General features: G+C 46.8%; 1 pseudogene; it reads right to left on the minus strand.

Moving 5' to 3' along the window:
- Nucleotides 1–2,157: 2,157 nt before the first annotated feature.
- LOC144242752 (U2 spliceosomal RNA) lies at nucleotides 2,158–2,337 on the minus strand (annotated as a pseudogene).
- Between the last annotated feature and the right edge of the window lie 7,123 nt (nucleotides 2,338–9,460).

Here is a 9,460-nt window from a genome sequence, read left to right on the forward strand (position 1 = left end):
GATTCTGTATCTCCCTCTCTCTCTGTCCCTCCCCAACTCACACTCTGTCTTTCTCTCTCAAAAATAAAAATGAGTATACATTAAAAAAATCAAAATAGATTACGTGCAAAACAAAACAGATTCATTCATCTTAACTCTATGGCTTACAATAAACCTCCTTAACACCCTTCTCTCTTTCTTCCTTCCTAGCCACCCGGTGGATATGAGAATCATTCTTGAAGTCTTGAGACAAGTTACTTTCCGCTTCCTTTCTGCCTCTTCTCTCAGCCACATAGCTTCCAAACCTTAGCTGCCCAGAAGAAAGATACCTCCCAGCCTCGCTATCAATTAGATATGATTAAATATATACCAACTTCACAGAAGGGAAATCAGTTCTAGGAAGCAAGTTCTTAAAAGTGACCAGCGTGCCCTGGCCAACCCCCTCCTGCAGTCTGTTGCCCACAAGGCAGGTGTGACAGGCAGGGGTTGGACCCCCCCATCTTGGACCATGTCACGAAGCCATATGTTGAGGGTGTTGAGTAACAGGACAGAAGGGACCATATGTGCTAAATCCCTGACACTGGAGCACCACACTAGCTCTGCATTGCTCTCTGGGCTATTTTAAGTCTATGTTGTGTCACTGTCAGCCACACCTAGACCTAATTCGCTCATTCCTTCAACACCTACATGCAATTACTTAGCCGTATTGCTTTTACTACAGAACGCCTCTAAATTCATCTATCCTTGACTTTCTCTGCCAGTGCTCTAATTCAGGGCTGTGTTATCTCTCCCCTCATGCATGGCTTCTCGTGGCATACAGAGTTTCTCTCGTGGCACTGACCACATATGCTCCTGTGTTATGGTTGTTTCTTCAGATTCATTTACAACCATTTATTGAGTTCTCTCTCTCTCTCTCTCTCTCTCTTTGCTAGACTCTGGAGCTATAAAGATATGGCTTCCATATGGATCTGCTTGTCATTCAATTTTCAATCAATCCTTCACACTATAGCCAGAATTAGGTATCTCAAACAATTCCTCTGCTTAAAACAATTTCTTGAGGCCTAAAGGGCAAAAGCCGAGCTCCTGGTGAGTAGGGCATCTGAGGCTCTTTTGAATCTGACCCTGAGCCATCTTCCCAGGTTCCTCTCTGGCATTCTTCCCCTCTCCTTGCCCTCCTCTCTCCCTCTTTCTTTTCTTGCCCTCTGTTCAAGTGACACCAGAGTACTCTGCATGTCACAGGCCCACCATGTGCTTAATCACTTTGTGGCTTTGAGCACCAATTTTCCTTCTGCCTGGAAGGACTTCCCACCTTCCCGCTCCTGGCAGGCTCTGTGAGGACCTGGCCCAGATGCCCACTGCGCTCCGGGCAGCTGACCTGCGTTCCTGCAGCGGTCAGTTCCTTGTTCCCTCTGTAGCACACGCCCAAGAGCCCTTTGCTGGTGTCCGCTAGGGGGCTCCTGGAGTACTTACCCCATAGTGTTGTCTGTCGTCCCTGGGAAACTGTAGGGGCCTTAAAGGCAGCTGTCAGATTCTTCTCGGCATATTCAGGGCCTGACCCCGTGGAAGCACCCAGTAATTGATGAGCAGTAACTAATACGAGAGGTATGTGATCCCCAGAGAAAGCACCACATTCTATAACAGCTTATAACAAAGAAAGCTGCCTTAGCCTGTGAAGTCACAAAATCATGAAATCATGGGAGACTTCCCTAAGGAAGTGACAAACTGAACCTTGAAGGGAAAACAGGGAGGTCTTGAGGGCTAGAGGAGGTCACCACACCCGCAAAGGAGGAGGGAACAGGGTTTGTCCAAGCTTCTCAAACTAGGCTGGTCTGGTGGGAGCCATAGGACAACTTCGAGAAAAAGTATAGGGCTTACCAAGACTCATAAGGAGGGCAATTTTGCAACGTAGGAGAACCCAAAACTAACTCATGTCCACTGCTGGTGGTGACATGATCACGTCCTATAGATCGTCCTGCCTGTAGCGTGGAGAAGAGCTTGGAAAGAGGTAAGAGAGGATTCTAGAAGACCAATCAGAAAGTTATTAGTAGAAACTGAGGGAAAACGGAAGCTTCGCCTCATGTAATGACAAGGTGGCCAGGTTGGAAGTTGAATGAGGAGATTGTGAGTTCAGGTTGTTGTTGTTGCTGCCCCTGGTGGGGGTGTCTGTGGGGGGGGGGGGAGAGGTGCACCTTTCCTGCAATACCAGGTCCTGGTAGGTGCAGCCAGAGCAACTCCCACTCCGTCTCCCTGCCCCCCACATCCACTGAGTATATTGTCTTCCGATACAGGACCCATCAGATGTCAAACTGCTAAGAACATACACTATACTTGATCTTAGCCAAAAGGCTGAGAAATGATTTTTGTTTTTATTTCAGTTTTGGTCAAATGAGTTTGAGGGAAGACATTTCCAAGTACTGGTTTGGAGCTCAGGGAAAGGATCCGACCTCCGCGATCAGGGAACAGAAGATAATTGAAGCCTTGGGCATACAGGAGGTTGCCCAGGGGGAGGGAGCCAGGGGTAGCAAGAGGGCACCTATGTCAGAGCCTTGAGAAACGCAGCCTTTGGTGAGGTGTTGGAGGAACCAGAGGAGTGACAGAAGGAAAGTGTGGGGACTTTGGGAACTGAGGATAGAGAGTTCCAAAAGAGAAAGAATGGGCAACAAAAACTGCCATTATTGGGGGCACCTGGGTGGCTCAGTTCGGCTAAGCATCCAAATCTTGATTTCGGCTCAGCTCTTGATCTTGCAGTTCGTGAGTTCTAGCCCCACATCGGGCTCTGTGCTGACAGTCTGAAGCCTGCTTGGAATTCTCTGTCTCCCTCTCTCTGTCCCTCCCTCACTCTCTCTCTCTCTCTCTCTCTCTTTCTCAAATATAAATAAGTAAAATTAACAATAGAACTCCCCTATGACCCAGCAATAGCACTGCTAGGAATTTACCCAAGGGACACAGGAGTGCTGATGCCTAGGGGCACATGGACCCCAATGTTCATAGCAGCACTCTCAACACTAGCCAAATCATGGAAAGAGCCTGAGTGTCCATCAACAGATGAAAGGATCAAGAAGATGTGGCTCAACAGAATACTACATGGCAATGAGAAAGAATGAAATCTGGCCATGTGTAGCAACGTGGATGGAACTTGAGGGTGTTATGCTGAGAGAAATAAGTCAGGCAGAGAAGGACAGATACCATATGCTTGCACGTATAGGAGGATTAGGAGGAACTTAACGGAGGACCGTGTGGAAGAAGAAGGGGGGAAATGGTGGGAGGAAGGGGAGAGAGGCAAACCATGAGAGACTCTTGAATGCTGAGAATAAACTGAGGACTGATGGATGTGGGGGGTGGAGGGGGGAGATGGGCGTGGAGGAGGGCACTTGTGGGGATGAGCACTGGGTGTTATACGGAAACTAACTTGACAATAAACTAGTTGTAAAAAAAAATAAAAATAAAAATAAATAAATAAATAAACTTGAAGAAATTGCTATTAATTTCAAAACTTGAAAATTAGCCAGTGATGAAAAAAATAAGACCTCATTCCTGCTTCCTACAGGGGGCCAGGACGCCGCTACTTTGCAAATGTTGCCAGTATTTCCTGCTGCCTGGGAAATAATCAGTGGGGGCTAACCCCTCACCAGCATGTTCGTTCCATATCTAGGAAGAAAGTGAAATAACCCAATGTCCTAGAGGTGGTACCGGATGATCTGAAACTCACTGAGTATAAACTTTTTAGTCCTTTCTACCCTAAGGCTCCAACTTATCTTTCTCTGTCACACTCTTCTCCACATGCCTTCTCCTCTTGCCAAACTCAGCTCTCCCTTGAACTTGTCCTGAGCCTCCCCACCCCTCTGCCTTTACCCAAGCTCTTCCTTCTACCTGGAATGTCTTTCCGCATAGAAAATGCTTTAGGATGAAGGAAAATTAAGATGCAATATACCCAGATTTCTGGAATAAGGCTAAAGCAGTGCTTTGAATGATGCCTTGCAGCAAATTGCCTACATTAAAAAAAAAAAAAAGATCTGGAATCTACAACCTAAGCGTCCACCTTAAAACACTAGAAAAGAAGGTCAGACAAAACCTGAGAAGGAAGGAAGTAACACACATCAGAGGGGAAATTAATGAAATGGAGACTAGAAAGCAATAGAGAAAATTATATGAAAAATATTTGATATGATGAGTCATCAGGGGAATGAAAGACAAAAGTGCAATAAGACCCCCCACCATGCCTATTGGGATGGCTAGAATCAAAAACGCAGTAGTTGGGGTGCCTGGGTGGCTCAGTCGGTTACGTGTACGACTTCGGCTCAGGTCATGATCTCACAGTTTGTGGGTTTGAGCCCCGTGTCGGGCTTTGTGCTGACAGCTAGCTCAGAGCCTGGAGCCAGTTTTGGATTCTGTGTCTTCCTCTCTCTCTGACCCTCCCCTGCTCATGCTCTCTCTCTCTCTCTCTCTCTCAGAAATAAATAAAACATTAAAAAATAAAAGCACAGTAGCAAGAGGTATTGGTGAGAATGTGGAGAAATCAGAACCCTTGTACGGTGCTGGTGGAAATGTGAAATGGTGCAGCCACTTTGGAGAACAATCTGGCAGTTCTTCAAATTATTAAATACAGAGTTTCATAGGACCCGTCCATTCTGGCCAAGAGAATTGAAAACGTATGTTCACACAGAAACTTTACATGAAACTTTACAGAAACCTTACTTCATAATGGCCCAAGGATGGAAATAACCCCGCATGTCCTTTCACAGGTGAACTGATAAATAAAATGTGGTATATGCACATGATACTATTATCCGGCCATGAAAAGGAATGAGGTGTGCATATACTGTGCATATACGCTACAGCATGGGTGGGCTTTGAAGGCACGGTGTTAAGTGAGAGCAGCCAGTCACAAAAGACCACATACCATATAAATGGAAATTCACAGGAAAGTCACAACAGGGAAATCTACATAGAGAGAAAATTGATTTGCTGCTGCTTAGTGCTGGGGGCCTGGGGGACGGGGACAGAGTGGGTGATAGATAAAGGAATTCTTGAAATGACAGAAATGTTCTAAGATGGCTTCGATTATGGATTGTTGGGCATGTCTTCGAATATACTAAAAACTATCGAACAGCACACCTTCAATGGGTGAATTGTATAGTATGTGCATTGTATCTTGAAGTTGTTAAAAAACACACACACACACACAAAACAATCTCTCAGCCGAGCTCTTGCTGCTTCCATCCACTTCAGGTACTTGTGTGGGATCATTTTCCTAAATGCCATTTTCATTATGCTGCTCCCTTGCCGGGCGAGCCTTTTCGGGGTCAATAAAGATGTAGTCATTCAGCTAACACAGTGGGAGTGCCCGCCACCGCCGCCCCAGGCATGGTGACACCCACCCACAGCTCCTGTAATTTCCCATCTCAACTCCCCCCCCAACCCCCCCCACCCGCCAAGGCTCACCCTGCATGCCTCACTCACCCACTTCCGTTCCCAGCGACCCCTCTCAGTGAGAGAGACCCTTGGCTCGAAACAAGCCACCTGGACAGGGATTCCTTCTCCACACTGTTACTCAAGGTGGGCGATACCCTTTCATCCAAGATGACAGACCCGCCCAGAAGGCCAGCTCTCCTGGGAAAGAGCAATCCCTTACATCTATTCTGTGATGTCAAAGCTTGGTCGGGAGAGAACCTTTTCTGCCCGCGACAATTCAGCGAGATGGAGAGGGGGCCATGGGTTCCTGGGAGGAACAAGCATGAAAAGAGCGAGCCCTGTGGCCCACGGGAACCCGAGTCACATGCCATTTGCACAGGGCCAGGCCTGCCGCTGTGTAGGACTGCCGCTGCTTTATCACCCAGGTGCACGCTCCCTGTCCTGTGTGTCGCCTTCTCTCCTCTCCTCGGGTCTAACCCTAGTTCAAAGCTCATCTCCTCCGGGCATCTCTCTTTGGTTTCCCTGGCCACAGTCTTCCTACCTCCCCAGGACCAGTCTGTCTTGTTGTATCTATGAATTTCCCTCCCTTGTCCTCCCCCACCCCCCTTTTAAAGCAAACAAGCCCTGGGGCACCTGGGTGGCTCAGTCGGTTAAGCTCAGGTCATGATCTCAAGGTTCGTGGGTTCGAGCCCCGTGTCGGGCTGTGTGCTGACAGCTTAGAGCCTGGAGCCTCTTTCAGATTCTGTGTCTCCCTCTCTCTCTGACCCTCCCCTGCTCATGCTGTCTCTCTCTCAGAAATAAATAAAACATTAAACAAAAATAAAGAAAGAAAGAAAGAAAGAAAGAAAGAAAGAAAGAAAGAAAGAAAGAAAGAAAGAAAGAAAGAAAGCAAGCTCTGTTAATGTGACTGCCTAGCCTCGGACCCAAAAAAGCCTCTGTTCGAGGCTCAAGCGTCAGCCTGCAAGGCTTTGTACTCAAACTCACAGGGCCGTGTGAGTATTCAGACGACCCTCTTCTGTCTTTTGTATATTTTGTTTTATTTGGGGTGAGGAGCACTGCTTTCAGATGACCATCATAGATGACTGGATTTCTTGTTAGGAGGTCACGGGAGCCTCTTTTCTGCCACCAACTTGATGTGTGGCTTCAGGCAAAGTAGTCTCAGTCTGGCTGGAGTTCCTGGGCTGTAAAACAAAGAGACCAGACCTCAGGGCCTCCACTGTCCTCCTGGTTGCAAAATTGTGCCCGGCTAATACACTTATTTCAGTAATTTGGCTGAGGGTGCCATCTGATGGCCATTTTGAGAACTTCACCTGCTGATCATGCACTAGAAGTTTCCCTACTGCAATGCTTACTTCCCCACTGGGCTGGCAAAAAGGGCCATTTAAAAAAATTTAATTATTTGTTGTTTGCATAGAAGGGTCAAAATTACAAATTTACAAATTCGTAATGTCAAAATTACAAATTTTAAATACTGATGTGCACTCCTGAAGTCAATACTACTCTATATGTTAACTACCTTGAATTTATTTTTAAAAAATTTTTAATGTTTATTTTTGAGAAAGAGAGACAGAGAGACAGCACGTGTTGGGGAGGGAAGAGAGAGGGAGACACGGAATCCGAAGCAGGCTCCAGGCTTTGAGCTGTCAGCACAGAGCCTGACATGGAGCTCGAACCCATGAACTGTGAGATCAGGACCTGAGTCAAAGTCGGACGCTTAACAGACCACCCCTAAATTTAATAACATCTTAGAAAAGTAAAAATGCTGATTTCCCCCCAAATAAATAAATAAATAAATACTGATGTGCAAAAATTTATTAAAGTACAATTCTTTATTTTCCAAAATGAAACTAACTTTCCTCAGGAGTGAAAAGTGAATTTACCACCGGCTTTTCACTTGTACAAACAACCCTCCCCTGCGCCCTGACAGAGGACCTGAATTAGTTTGCTTGGGCTGCTAGCACCACAAACCGTGTGGCTTAAACCACAGAAATTTATTCTGTCACATCGCTAGAGGCCAGAAATCTGAGATCACGATGCTCTCTGAAGGCTCAAGGGAAGGACTCCTTCCAGGCTTCTTTTCTAACTTCTGGTAATTCTTTTCCTTTCCTTCTTTTATTTTTAGGTTTATTTATTTGTGTATGTATGTATGTATTTATTTTTGAGACAGAGAGACAAGGAGAAGGGCAGAGAGAGAAGGAGAGAGAGAACCCCAGGCAAGCTCTACACTGTCAGCACAGAGCCTGACATGGGGCTTGAACCCACCAATCGTGAGAGCAGGACCTGAGCTGAAATCAAGAGTCCGACTCTTAGCCAAATGAGCCACCCAGGTGCCCCTCTAGCTACTGATAATACATTAGCTTTGAGAGCATAACCCCTATCTTCAGATGGCCCTCTCCATGCGTGTGTGCATGCATGTCTGTGTCTGTCTGTATCCAAATGTCCCCTTTTTATAAGGACGCAGTCATATTGGATTAGGGGCCTGCCTCACTTTAGTAAGACTTCATCTTGAGTTCCCTCATTAATAATTAACATGGTTTCCAAATAAGGTCACGTTCTCAGGCACTGAGGGGTCAGGACTTTGATGTACGAAAGGTAACAGCATTGAGGACTTGCTGTCATTGTGTATTTATACACATGGGTTGGGATGCACACAGAGAGACCACGGGGGCCATGTGGCAATAGGAAACCTATTTGAATATCCATCAAGAAGGAGGCTCAGGAGGATGAGGTTCATTCTGGGCTCACTGAGAGGCCCCGTGCAGAGGAAAACTATGTCTCACCGTGGGGTTTATTAATAGATAAAGGGCTCCTTTGGGGTGTCAGCCTTCTGGTGCAGCAGGATATATAAAACTTACTGACAGATCCTGGCCAGGGTCTACCAGCAACGAAATCCCTAAGTCACCTCAGCAACCAGGCGATGCTGTAGATTTCGTCCCTCGATTACTCTGGAAGCCACGTGCTTGCCCAGAGGCGCCAGAAATGCAGCAGGCTCGGGGTAACTCTGGTAATGCACCAGGGCCACAGGTGGCATCTTACTGTCACCAGCCTTGGCTGGTTCGCCTGTAACGCATTTCCTTTAAGTGTAAACGAGTACATTGTTTCCTGTGTCGGGGCAGATGGTTGAGATAGCATATTTTGCTTTTGGCCATCCCAAAATGAAGAAAGTCAGCCCAAAGGAGAAGGAATAAGTCAAATGCAGAGTCCAGGTCTCAGCCTCTCAGCGAGTTAGGAGGGATGGAGGGGAGTCAGTGCCCTCCACTGCCCCCCCCCCCGCCAGTGTTGAAGCCGGATGTAGACACTTACTGATATCTTCAAAATAGGGGAGACGTTCTCACTTCACACGACTGTCTCTCTCTCTCTCTCTCTCTCTTTTAACACTTCACCTGTCAAAATCATAGGGAATCTCTAGCAGTCTTTGTGCAAATCCAATCCCTCTTTCAGGCTCCTTACCCAATAATAAGTTCTATTCGTGACACTAAACTCTCTAAGTAATGACTGGCTGGTGCCATGAGGACTGTCCCCTCCCTCCCTCCATCTCTCACACACTTACGAAGAGCCACAAGACTAGGTGAAGCAGGGGGAGATGAGACAAGGCATGTGCCGCACAAACCATAGTTCTTCATCGGGATTCCACGTAGGGGTTGCTGTTTGGTTTGTTTCCAGGTACACTGAGAGCCTCACAGAAGAATTTCCAGGATTAGGTGGCCTAGTCCTGAGTTCTCCATAAGATTCGTTTCCAGCTCGGTTCACTTATCAAGAACATTTTACCAGTAGGTTTCAGAGTGAATGGCATCGTCTACTGATTTCACCTCTTCTTTTTTTTTTTTCTTTTTATGTTTATGTATTTATTTTGAGAGAGCGAGCGAGCAAGTATGAGCATGGGAGGGGCAGAGAGAGAGAGAGAGGGAGAGAACCCCAAGCAGGCTCCACGCTGTCAGCAGAGCCCCATGCAGGGCTCCATCTCATGAACCATGACATCACCACTTGAGCCAAAGCCAAGAGTTGGTCACCCAACCAGCTAAACCATTCAGGTGCCCCGATTTTGCCTCTTCTTAAACAGGCGTGTGTT

Source organism: Crocuta crocuta, unplaced genomic scaffold, assembly GCF_008692635.1.
Source record: "Crocuta crocuta isolate KB4526 unplaced genomic scaffold, BGI_CrCroc_1.0 scaffold36, whole genome shotgun sequence".
NCBI classification, from domain to species: domain Eukaryota; kingdom Metazoa; phylum Chordata; class Mammalia; order Carnivora; family Hyaenidae; genus Crocuta; species Crocuta crocuta.